The sequence below is a fragment of the Taudactylus pleione genome, unplaced genomic scaffold (assembly GCF_031769625.1).
Source record: "Taudactylus pleione unplaced genomic scaffold, aTauple2 ptg002179l, whole genome shotgun sequence".
In the NCBI taxonomy this organism is placed as follows: domain Eukaryota; kingdom Metazoa; phylum Chordata; class Amphibia; order Anura; family Myobatrachidae; genus Taudactylus; species Taudactylus pleione.
Genome location: NW_028286573.1, coordinates 97,501 through 107,500, shown reverse-complemented (window position 1 = coordinate 107,500; position 10,000 = coordinate 97,501). Strand labels below are relative to the sequence as shown.

General features: G+C 38.0%; 3 non-coding genes and 32 pseudogenes across 3 annotated transcripts; all 35 read right to left on the bottom strand.

Moving 5' to 3' along the window:
- Window positions 1–220: 220 nt before the first annotated feature.
- Window positions 221–338, bottom strand: LOC148431919 (5S ribosomal RNA; annotated as a pseudogene).
- Window positions 339–454: 116 nt separating this feature from the next.
- Window positions 455–573, bottom strand: LOC148431918 (5S ribosomal RNA). Its single transcript, XR_015876911.1, has one exon. It is a non-coding gene; the product is annotated as a 5S ribosomal RNA (ribosomal RNA).
- A 116-nt stretch (window positions 574–689) lies between these two features.
- Window positions 690–808, bottom strand: LOC148431917 (5S ribosomal RNA; annotated as a pseudogene).
- Window positions 809–923: 115 nt separating this feature from the next.
- On the bottom strand, window positions 924–1,042 carry LOC148431916 (5S ribosomal RNA; annotated as a pseudogene).
- Window positions 1,043–1,158: 116 nt separating this feature from the next.
- LOC148431915 (5S ribosomal RNA) lies at window positions 1,159–1,277 on the bottom strand (annotated as a pseudogene).
- Window positions 1,278–1,628: 351 nt separating this feature from the next.
- LOC148431914 (5S ribosomal RNA) lies at window positions 1,629–1,747 on the bottom strand (annotated as a pseudogene).
- A 116-nt stretch (window positions 1,748–1,863) lies between these two features.
- Window positions 1,864–1,981, bottom strand: LOC148431913 (5S ribosomal RNA; annotated as a pseudogene).
- A 116-nt stretch (window positions 1,982–2,097) lies between these two features.
- On the bottom strand, window positions 2,098–2,216 carry LOC148431912 (5S ribosomal RNA). Its single transcript, XR_015876910.1, has one exon. It is a non-coding gene; the product is annotated as a 5S ribosomal RNA (ribosomal RNA).
- A 116-nt stretch (window positions 2,217–2,332) lies between these two features.
- On the bottom strand, window positions 2,333–2,451 carry LOC148431911 (5S ribosomal RNA; annotated as a pseudogene).
- Window positions 2,452–2,802: 351 nt separating this feature from the next.
- Window positions 2,803–2,921, bottom strand: LOC148431910 (5S ribosomal RNA; annotated as a pseudogene).
- Window positions 2,922–3,036: 115 nt separating this feature from the next.
- Window positions 3,037–3,155, bottom strand: LOC148431909 (5S ribosomal RNA; annotated as a pseudogene).
- Window positions 3,156–3,272: 117 nt separating this feature from the next.
- LOC148431908 (5S ribosomal RNA) lies at window positions 3,273–3,391 on the bottom strand (annotated as a pseudogene).
- A 351-nt stretch (window positions 3,392–3,742) lies between these two features.
- Window positions 3,743–3,860, bottom strand: LOC148431907 (5S ribosomal RNA; annotated as a pseudogene).
- Window positions 3,861–3,975: 115 nt separating this feature from the next.
- LOC148431906 (5S ribosomal RNA) lies at window positions 3,976–4,094 on the bottom strand (annotated as a pseudogene).
- Window positions 4,095–4,210: 116 nt separating this feature from the next.
- LOC148431905 (5S ribosomal RNA) lies at window positions 4,211–4,329 on the bottom strand (annotated as a pseudogene).
- Window positions 4,330–4,445: 116 nt separating this feature from the next.
- LOC148431904 (5S ribosomal RNA) lies at window positions 4,446–4,563 on the bottom strand (annotated as a pseudogene).
- Window positions 4,564–4,679: 116 nt separating this feature from the next.
- On the bottom strand, window positions 4,680–4,798 carry LOC148431903 (5S ribosomal RNA). Its single transcript, XR_015876907.1, has one exon. It is a non-coding gene; the product is annotated as a 5S ribosomal RNA (ribosomal RNA).
- Window positions 4,799–4,914: 116 nt separating this feature from the next.
- On the bottom strand, window positions 4,915–5,032 carry LOC148431902 (5S ribosomal RNA; annotated as a pseudogene).
- Window positions 5,033–5,147: 115 nt separating this feature from the next.
- Window positions 5,148–5,266, bottom strand: LOC148431901 (5S ribosomal RNA; annotated as a pseudogene).
- A 351-nt stretch (window positions 5,267–5,617) lies between these two features.
- LOC148431900 (5S ribosomal RNA) lies at window positions 5,618–5,736 on the bottom strand (annotated as a pseudogene).
- A 116-nt stretch (window positions 5,737–5,852) lies between these two features.
- On the bottom strand, window positions 5,853–5,971 carry LOC148431899 (5S ribosomal RNA; annotated as a pseudogene).
- A 115-nt stretch (window positions 5,972–6,086) lies between these two features.
- Window positions 6,087–6,205, bottom strand: LOC148431898 (5S ribosomal RNA; annotated as a pseudogene).
- Window positions 6,206–6,322: 117 nt separating this feature from the next.
- LOC148431897 (5S ribosomal RNA) lies at window positions 6,323–6,441 on the bottom strand (annotated as a pseudogene).
- A 351-nt stretch (window positions 6,442–6,792) lies between these two features.
- LOC148431896 (5S ribosomal RNA) lies at window positions 6,793–6,910 on the bottom strand (annotated as a pseudogene).
- A 115-nt stretch (window positions 6,911–7,025) lies between these two features.
- LOC148431895 (5S ribosomal RNA) lies at window positions 7,026–7,144 on the bottom strand (annotated as a pseudogene).
- A 115-nt stretch (window positions 7,145–7,259) lies between these two features.
- LOC148431894 (5S ribosomal RNA) lies at window positions 7,260–7,378 on the bottom strand (annotated as a pseudogene).
- Window positions 7,379–7,494: 116 nt separating this feature from the next.
- On the bottom strand, window positions 7,495–7,613 carry LOC148431893 (5S ribosomal RNA; annotated as a pseudogene).
- A 115-nt stretch (window positions 7,614–7,728) lies between these two features.
- On the bottom strand, window positions 7,729–7,847 carry LOC148431892 (5S ribosomal RNA; annotated as a pseudogene).
- Window positions 7,848–8,198: 351 nt separating this feature from the next.
- On the bottom strand, window positions 8,199–8,317 carry LOC148431891 (5S ribosomal RNA; annotated as a pseudogene).
- Window positions 8,318–8,432: 115 nt separating this feature from the next.
- Window positions 8,433–8,551, bottom strand: LOC148431890 (5S ribosomal RNA; annotated as a pseudogene).
- Window positions 8,552–8,668: 117 nt separating this feature from the next.
- Window positions 8,669–8,787, bottom strand: LOC148431889 (5S ribosomal RNA; annotated as a pseudogene).
- Window positions 8,788–9,138: 351 nt separating this feature from the next.
- On the bottom strand, window positions 9,139–9,256 carry LOC148431888 (5S ribosomal RNA; annotated as a pseudogene).
- A 115-nt stretch (window positions 9,257–9,371) lies between these two features.
- LOC148431887 (5S ribosomal RNA) lies at window positions 9,372–9,490 on the bottom strand (annotated as a pseudogene).
- A 116-nt stretch (window positions 9,491–9,606) lies between these two features.
- On the bottom strand, window positions 9,607–9,725 carry LOC148431886 (5S ribosomal RNA; annotated as a pseudogene).
- Window positions 9,726–9,841: 116 nt separating this feature from the next.
- On the bottom strand, window positions 9,842–9,959 carry LOC148431885 (5S ribosomal RNA; annotated as a pseudogene).
- Between the last annotated feature and the right edge of the window lie 41 nt (window positions 9,960–10,000).

Genomic DNA, 10,000 nt, shown 5'->3' with positions numbered 1-10,000 from the left:
GTTTTCCCAGGTGGTCTCCCATCCAAGTTCTGACCATACCCAACACTGCATAGCTACCAAGATAAGACGAGATTGGGCATGTCCAGTGTGGATTGGCTGTAGGTGCTCAAAAGTATTAACTTTAGACCTCTATTACTTCTTAACTCAAGGAAATTCATTGATAAGTTGAAAAAATTAAATGTAAAATGTAATAGAAAAGAATGTTCTGGCAGTATAAAATTACCTACAGCTCCTGGTATTCCAGGTGGTCTCCCATCCAAGTACTAACCAGGCCCAACACTGCATAGCTTCCAAGATCAGACGAGATTGGGCATGTCCACTGTGGTTTGGCTGCAGGTGCTCAAAAGCTTTAAATTTAGACCGCTTTTACTTCTTAACTCAAGTAAATTCAATGATAAGTTGAAAAAATTAAATGTAAAATGTAATAGAAAAGAATGTTATGGCAGTATAAAATTACCTACAGCACCTGGTATTCCCAGGTGGTCTCCCATCCAAGTACTAACCAGGCCCAACACTGCATAGCTTCCAAGATCAGACGAGATTGGGCATGTCCAGTGTGGTTTGGCTGTAGGTGCTCAAAAACATTAACTTTAGACCTCTATTACTTCTTAACTCAAGTAAATTCATTGATAAGTTGAAAAAATTAAATGTAAAATGTAATAGAAAAGACTGTTATGGCAGTATAAAATTACCTACAGCACCTGGTATTCCCAGGTGGTCTCCCATCCAAGTACTAACCAGGCCCAACACTGCATAGCTTCCAAGATCAGACGAGATTGGGCATGTCCAGTATGGATTGGCTGAAGGTGCTCAAAGACATTAACTTTAGACTTCTTTTACTTCTTAACTCAAGTAAATTCAATGATAAGTTGAAAAATTAAATGTAAAATGTAATAGAAAAGAATGTTATGGCTGCATAAAATTACCTACAGCACCTGGTATTCCCAGGTGGTCTCCCATCCAAGTACTAACCAGGCACAACACTGCATAGCTTCCAAGATCAGACGAGATTGGGCATGTCCAGTGTGGTTTGGCAGTAGGTGCTCAAAAACATTAACTTTAGACCTCTATTACTTCTTAACTCAAGTAAATTCATTGATTAGTTGAAAAATTTAAATGTAAAATGTAATAGAAAAGAACGTTCTGGCAGTATAAAATTACCTACAGCTCCTGGTATTCCCAGGTAGTCTCCCATCCAAGTACTAACCAGGCCCAACACTGCATAGCTTCCAAGATCAGACGAGATTGGGCATGTCCAGTGTGGTTTGGCTGTAGGTGCTCAAAAACAATAACTTTAGACCTGTATTACTTCTTAACTCAAGTAAATTCATTGATAAGTTGAAAAAATTAAATGTAAAATGTAATAGAAAAGAATGTTATGGCAGTATAAAATTACCTACTGCACCTAGTTTTCCCAGGTGGTCTCCCATCCAAGTTCTGACCTTACCCAACATTGCATAGCTACCAAGATAAGACGAGATTGGGCATGTCCAGTGTGGATTGGCTGTAGGTGCTCAGAAGTATTAACTTTAGACCTCTATTACTTCTTAACTCAAGGAAATTCATTGATAAGTTGAAAAAATTAAATGTAAAATGTAATAGAAAAGAATGTTCTGGCAGTATAAAATTACCTACATCTCCTGGTATTCCCAGGTGGTCTCCCATCCAAGTACTAACCAGGCCCAACACTGCATAGCTTCCAAGATCAGACGAGATTGGGCATGTCCACTGTGGTTTGGCTGTAGGTGCTCAAAAGCATTAAATTTAGACCGCTTTTACTTCTTAACACAAGTAAATTCATTGATAAGTTGAAAAAATCAAATGTAAAATGTAATAGAAAAGACTGTTCTGGCAGTATAAAATTACCTACAGCTCCTGGTATTCCAGGTGGTCTCCCATCCAAGTACTAACCAGGCCCAACACTGCATAGCTTCCAAGATCAGACGAGATTGGGCATGTCCACTGTGGTTTGGCTGCAGGTGCTCAAAAGCTTTAAATTTAGACCGCTTTTACTTCTTAACTCAAGTAAATTCAATGATAAGTTGAAAAAATTAAATGTAAAATGTAATAGAAAAGAATGTTATGGCAGTATAAAATTACCTACAGCACCTGGTATTCCCAGGTGGTCTCCCATCCAAGTACTAACCAGGCCCAACACTGCATAGCTTCCAAGATCAGACGAGATTGGGCATGTCCAGTGTGGTTTGGCTGTAGGTGCTCAAAAACATTAACTTTAGACCTCTATTACTTCTTAACTCAAGTAAATTCATTGATAAGTTGAAAAAATTAAATGTAAAATGTAATAGAAAAGAATGTTATGGCTGCATAAAATTACCTACAGCACCTGGAATTCCCAGGTGGTCTCCCATCCAAGTACTAACCAGGCACAACACTGCATAGCTTCCAAGATCAGACGAGATTGGGCATGTCCAGTGTGGTTTGGCAGTAGGTGCTCAAAAACATTAACTTTAGACCTCTATTACTTCTTAACTCAAGTAAATTCATTGATAAGTTGAAAAATTTAAATGTAAAATGTAATAGAAAAGAATGTTATGGCAGTATAAAATTACCTACTGCACCTAGTTTTCCCAGGTGGTCTCCCATCCAAGTTCTGACCTTACCCAACATTGCATAGCTACCAAGATAAGACGAGATTGGGCATGTCCAGTGTGGAATGGCTGTAGGTGCTCAGAAGTATTAACTTTAGACCTCTATTACTTCTTAACTCAAGGAAATTCATTGATAAGTTGAAAAAATTAAATGTAAAATGTAATAGAAAAGAATGTTCTGGCAGTATAAAATTACCTACATCTCCTGGTATTCCCAGGTGGTTTCCCATCCAAGTACTAACCAGGCCCAACACTGCATAGCTTCCAAGATCAGACGAGATTGGGCATGTCCAGTGTGGTTTGGCTGAAGGTGCTCAAAAACATTAACTTTAGACCTCTTTTACTTCTTAACTCAAGTAACTTCAATGATAAGTTGAAAAATGAAATGTAAAATGTAATAGAAAAGAATGTTATGGCAGTATAAAATTACCTACAGCACCTGGTATTCCCAGGTGGTGGCCCATCTAAGTACTAACCAGGCCCAACACTGCATAGCTTCCAAGATCAGACGAGATTGGGCATGTCCAGTGTGGTTTGGCTGTAGGTACTCAAAAACATTAACTTTAGACCTCTTTTACTTCTTAACTCAAGTAAATTCATTGATAAGTTGAAAAAATCAAATGTAATATGTAATAAAAAAGAATGATTTTGGCTGTCTAAAATTACCTACAGCCCCTGGTATTCCCAGGTGGTCTCCCATCCAAGTACAAACCAGGCCCAACACTGCATAGCTTCCAAGATCAGACGAGATTGGGCATGTCCAGTGTGGTTTGACTGTAGATGCTCAAAATCATTAACTTTAGACCTGTATTACTTCTTAACTCAAGTAAATTCATTGATAAGTTGAAAAAATTAAATGTAAAATGTAATAGAAAAGAATGTTATGGCAGTATAAAATTACCTACTGCACCTGGTTTTCCCAGGTGGTCTCCCATCCAAGTTCTGACCATACCCAACACTGCATAGCTACCAAGATAAGACGAGATTGGGCATGTCCAGTGTGGATTGGCTGTAGGTGCTCAAAAGTATTAACTTTAGACCTCTATTACTTCTTAACTCAAGGAAATTCATTGATAAGTTGAAAAAATTAAATGTAAAATGTAATAGAAAAGAATGTTCTGGCAGTATAAAATTACCTACAGCTCCTGGTATTCCAGGTGGTCTCCCATCCAAGTACTAACCAGGCCCAACACTGCATAGCTTCCAAGATCAGACGAGATTGGGCATGTCCAGTGTGGTTTGGCTGTAGGTGCTCAAAAACATTAACTTTAGACTTCTTTTACTTCTTAACTCAAGTAAATTCAATGATAAGTTGAAAAATGAAATGTAAAATGTAATAGAAAAGAATGTTATGGCAGTATAAAATTACCTTCAGCACCTAGTATTCCCAGGTGGTCTCCCATCTAAGTTCTAACCAGGCCCAACACTGCATAGCTTCCAAGATCAGACGAGATTTGGCATGTCCAGTGTGGTTTGGCTGTAGGTGCTCAAAAACATTAACTTTAGACCTCTTTTACTTCTTAACTCAAGGAAATTCATTGATAAGTTGAAAAAATTAAATGTAAAATGTAATAGAAAAGAATGTTCTGGCAGTATAAAATTACCTACATCTCCTGGTATTCCCAGGTGGTCTCCCATCCAAGTACTAACCAGGCCCAACACTGCATAGCTTCCAAGATCAGATGAGATTGGGCATGTCCACTGTGGTTTGGCTGTAGGTGCTCAAAAGCATTAAATTTAGACCGCTTTTACTTCTTAACACAAGTAAATTCATTGATAAGTTGAAAAAATCAAATGTAAAATGTAATAGAAAAGACTGTTCTGGCAGTATAAAATTACCTACAGCTCCTGGTATTTCAGGTGGTCTCCCATCCAAGTACTAACCAGGCCCAACACTGCATAGCTTCCAAGATCAGACGAGATTGGGCATGTCCACTGTGGTTTGGCTGCAGGTGCTCAAAAGCTTTAAATTTAGACCGCTTTTACTTCTTAACTCAAGTAAATTCAATGATAAGTTGAAAAAATTAAATGTAAAATGTAATAGAAAAGAATGTTATGGCAGTATAAAATTACCTACAGCACCTGGTATTCCCAGGTGGTCTCCCATCCAAGTACTAACCAGGCCCAACACTGCATAGCTTCCAAGATCAGACGAGATTGGGCATGTCCAGTGTGGTTTGGCTGTAGGTGCTCAAAAACATTAACTTTAGACCTCTATTACTTCTTAACTCAAGTAAATTCATTGATAAGTTGAAAAAATTAAATGTAAAATGTAATAGAAAAGACTGTTATGGCAGTATAAAATTACCTACTGCACTGGTATTCCCAGGTGGTCTCCCATCCAAGTACTAACCAGGCCCAACACTGCATAGCTTCCAAGATCAGACGAGATTGGGCATGTCCAGTATGGTTTGGCTGAAGGTGCTCAAAGACATTAACTTTAGACTTCTTTTACTTCTTAACTCAAGTAAATTCAATGATAAGTTGAAAAATTAAATGTAAAATGTAATAGAAAAGAATGTTATGGCTGCATAAAATTACCTACAGCACCTGGTATTCCCAGGTGGTCTCCCATCCAAGTACTAACCAGGCACAACACTGCATAGCTTCCAAGATCAGACAAGATTGGGCATGTCCAGTGTGGTTTGGCAGTAGGTGCTCAAAAACATTAACTTTAGACCTCTATTACTTCTTAACTCAAGTAAATTCATTGATAAGTTGAAAAATTTAAATGTAAAATGTAATAGAAAAGAATGTTATGGCAGTATAAAATTACCTACTGCACCTAGTTTTCCCAGGTGGTCTCCCATCCAAGTTCTGACCTTACCCAACATTGCATAGCTACCAAGATAAGACGAGATTGGGCATGTCCAGTGTGGAATGGCTGTAGGTGCTCAGAAGTATTAACTTTAGACCTCTATTACTTCTTAACTCAAGGAAATTCATTGATAAGTTGAAAAAATTAAATGTAAAATGTAATAGAAAAGAATGTTCTGGCAGTATAAAATTACCTACATCTCCTGGTATTCCCAGGTGGTCTCCCATCCAAGTACTAACCAGGCCCAACACTGCATAGCTTCCAAGATCAGACGAGATTGGGCATGTCCACTGTGGTTTGGCTGTAGGTGCTCAAAAGCATTAAATTTAGACCGCTTTTACTTCTTAACACAAGTAAATTCATTGATAAGTTGAAAAAATCAAATGTAAAATGTAATAGAAAAGACTGTTATGGCAGTATAAAATTACCTACAGCACCTGGTATTCCCAGGTGGTTTCCCATCCAAGTACTAACCAGGCCCAACACTGCATAGCTTCCAAGATCAGACGAGATTGGGCATGTCCAGTGTGGTTTGGCTGAAGGTGCTCAAAAACATTAACTTTAGACCTCTTTTACTTCTTAACTCAAGTAAATTCAATGATAAGTTGAAAAATGAAATGTAAAATGTAATAGAAAAGAATGTTATGGCAGTATAAAATTACCTACAGCACCTGGTATTCCCAGGTGGTGGCCCATCTAAGTACTAACCAGGCCCAACACTGCATAGCTTCCAAGATCAGACGAGATTGGGCATGTCCAGTGTGGTTTGGCTGTAGGTACTCAAAAACATTAACTTTAGACCTCTTTTACTTCTTAACTCAAGTAAATTCATTGATAAGTTGAAAAAATCAAATGTAATATGTAATAAAAAAGAATGATTTTGGCTGTCTAAAATTACCTACAGCCCCTGGTATTCCCAGGTGGTCTCCCATCCAAGTACAAACCAGGCCCAACACTGCATAGCTTCCAAGATCAGACGAGATTGGGCATGTCCAGTGTGGTTTGACTGTAGATGCTCAAAATCATTAACTTTAGACCTGTATTACTTCTTAACTCAAGTAAATTCATTGATAAGTTGAAAAAATTAAATGTAAAATGTAATAGAAAAGAATGTTATGGCAGTATAAAATTACCTACTGCACCTGGTTTTCCCAGGTGGTCTCCCATCCAAGTTCTGACCATACCCAACACTGCATAGCTACCAAGATAAGACGAGATTGGGCATGTCCAGTGTGGATTGGCTGTAGGTGCTCAAAAGTATTAACTTTAGACCTCTATTACTTCTTAACTCAAGGAAATTCATTGATAAGTTGAAAAAATTAAATGTAAAATGTAATAGAAAAGAATGTTCTGGCAGTATAAAATTACCTACAGCTCCTGGTATTCCAGGTGGTCTTCCATCCAAGTACTAACCAGGCCCAACACTGCATAGCTTCCAAGATCAGACGAGATTGGGCATGTCCACTGTGGTTTGGCTGTAGGTACTCAAAAGCTTTAAATTTAGACCGCTTTTACGTCTTAACTCAAGTAAATTCAATGATAAGTTGAAAAAATTAAATGTAAAATGTAATAGAAAGAATGTTATGGCAGTATAAAATTACCTACAGCACCCGGTATTCCCAGGTGGTCTCCCATCCAAGTACTAACCAGGGCCAACACTGCATAGCTTCCAAGATCAGACGAGATTGGGCATGTCCAGTGTGGTTTGGCTGTAGGTGCTCAAAAACATTAACTTTAGACTTCTTTTACTTCTTAACTCAAGTAAATTCAATGATAAGTTGAAAAATGAAATGTAAAATGTAATAGAAAAGAATGTTATGGCAGTATAAAATTACCTTCAGCACCTAGTATTCCCAGGTGGTCTCCCATCTAAGTTCTAACCAGGCCCAACACTGCATAGCTTCCAAGATCAGACGAGATTTGGCATGTCCAGTGTGGTTTGGCTGTAGGTGCTCAAAAACATTAACTTTAGACCTCTTTTACTTCTTAACTCAAGTAAATTCATTGATAAGTTGAAAAAATTAAATGTAAAATATAATAGAAAAGAAAGTTATGGCTGCATAAAATTACCTACAGCACCTGGTATTCCCAGGTGGTCTCCCATCCAAGTACTAACCAGGCTCAACACTGCATAGCTTCCAAGATCAGACGAGATTGGGCATGTCCAGTATGGTTTGGCTGAAGGTGCTCAAAGACATTAACTTTAGACTTCTTTTACTTCTTAACTCAAGTAAATTCAATGATAAGTTGAAAAATTAAATGTAAAATGTAATAGAAAAGAATGTTATGGCTGCATAAAATTACCTACAGCACCTGGTATTCCCAGGTGGTCTCCCATCCAAGTACTAACCAGGCACAACACTGCATAGCTTCCAAGATCAGACGAGATTGGGCATGTCCAGTGTGGTTTGGCAGTAGGTGCTCAAAAACATTAACTTTAGACCTCTATTACTTCTTAACTCAAGTAAATTCATTGATAAGTTGAAAAATTTAAATGTAAAATGTAATAGAAAAGAATGTTATGGCAGTATAAAATTACCTACTGCACCTAGTTTTCCCAGGTGGTCTCCCATCCAAGTTCTGACCTTACCCAACATTGCATAGCTACCAAGATAAGACGAGATTGGGCATGTCCAGTGTGGAATGGCTGTAGGTGCTCAGAAGTATTAACTTTAGACCTCTATTACTTCTTAACTCAAGGAAATTCATTGATAAGTTGAAAAAATTAAATGTAAAATGTAATAGAAAAGAATGTTCTGGCAGTATAAAATTACCTACATCTCCTGGTATTCCCAGGTGGTCTCCCATCCAAGTACTAACCAGGCCCAACACTGCATAGCTTCCAAGATCAGACGAGATTGGGCATGTCCAGTGTGGTTTGGCTGAAGGTGCTCAAAAACATTAACTTTAGACCTCTTTTACTTCTTAACTCAAGTAAATTCAATGATAAGTTGAAAAATGAAATGTAAAATGTAATAGAAAAGAATGTTATGGCAGTATAAAATTACCTACAGCACCTGGTATTCCCAGGTGGTGGCCCATCTAAGTACTAACCAGGCCCAACACTGCATAGCTTCCAAGATCAGACGAGATTGGGCATGTCCAGTGTGGTTTGGCTGTAGGTACTCAAAAACATTAACTTTAGACCTCTTTTACTTCTTAACTCAAGTAAATTCATTGATAAGTTGAAAAAATCAAATGTAATATGTAATAAAAAAGAATGATTTTGGCTGTCTAAAATTACCTACAGCCCCTGGTATTCCCAGGTGGTCTCCCATCCAAGTACAAACCAGGCCCAACACTGCATAGCTTCCAAGATCAGACGAGATTGGGCATGTCCAGTGTGGTTTGACTGTAGATGCTCAAAATCATTAACTTTAGACCTGTATTACTTCTTAACTCAAGTAAATTCATTGATAAGTTGAAAAAATTAAATGTAAAATGTAATAGAAAAGAATGTTATGGCAGTATAAAATTACCTACTGCACCTGGTTTTCCCAGGTGGTCTCCCATCCAAGTTCTGACCATACCCAACACTGCATAGCTACCAAGATAAGACAAGATTGGGCATGTCCAGTGTGGATTGGCTGTAGGTGCTCAAAAGTATTAACTTTAGACCTCTATTACTTCTTAACTCAAGGAAATTCATTGATAAGTTGAAAAAATTAAATGTAAAATGTAATAGAAAAGAATGTTCTGGCAGTATAAAATTACCTACAGCTCCTGGTATTCCAGGTGGTCTCCCATCCAAGTACTAACCAGGCCCAACACTGCATAGCTTCCAAGATCAGACGAGATTGGGCATGTCCAGTGTGGTTTGGCTGTAGGCGCTCAAAAACATTAACTTTAGACTTCTTTTACTTCTTAACTCAAGTAAATTCAATGATAAGTTGAAAAATGAAATGTAAAATGTAATAGAAAAGAATGTTATGGCAGTATAAAATTACCTTCAGCACCTAGTATTCCCAGGTGGTCTCCCATCTAAGTTCTAACCAGGCCCAACACTGCATAGCTTCCAAGATCAGACGAGATTTGGCATGTCCAGTGTGGTTTGGCTGTAGGTGCTCAAAAACATTAACTTTAGACCTCTTTTACTTCTTAACTCAAGGAAATTCATTGATAAGTTGAAAAAATTAAATGTAAAATGTAATAGAAAAGAATGTTCTGGCAGTATAAAATTACCTACATCTCCTGGTATTCCCAGGTGGTCTCCCATCCAAGTACTAACCAGGCCCAACACTGCATAGCTTCCAAGATCAGACGAGATTGGGCATGTCCACTGTGGTTTGGCTGTAGGTGCTCAAAAGCATTAAATTTAGACCGCTTTTACTTCTTAACACAAGTAAATTCATTGATAAGTTGAAAAAATCAAATGTAAAATGTAATAGAAAAGACTGTTCTGGCAGTATAAAATTACCTACAGCTCCTGGTATTTCAGGTGGTCTCCCATCCAAGTACTAACCAGGCCCAACACTGCATAGCTTCCAAGATCAGACGAGATTGGGCATGTCCACTGTGGTTTGGCTGCAGGTGCTCAAAAGCTTTAAATTTAGACCGCTTTTACTTCTTAACT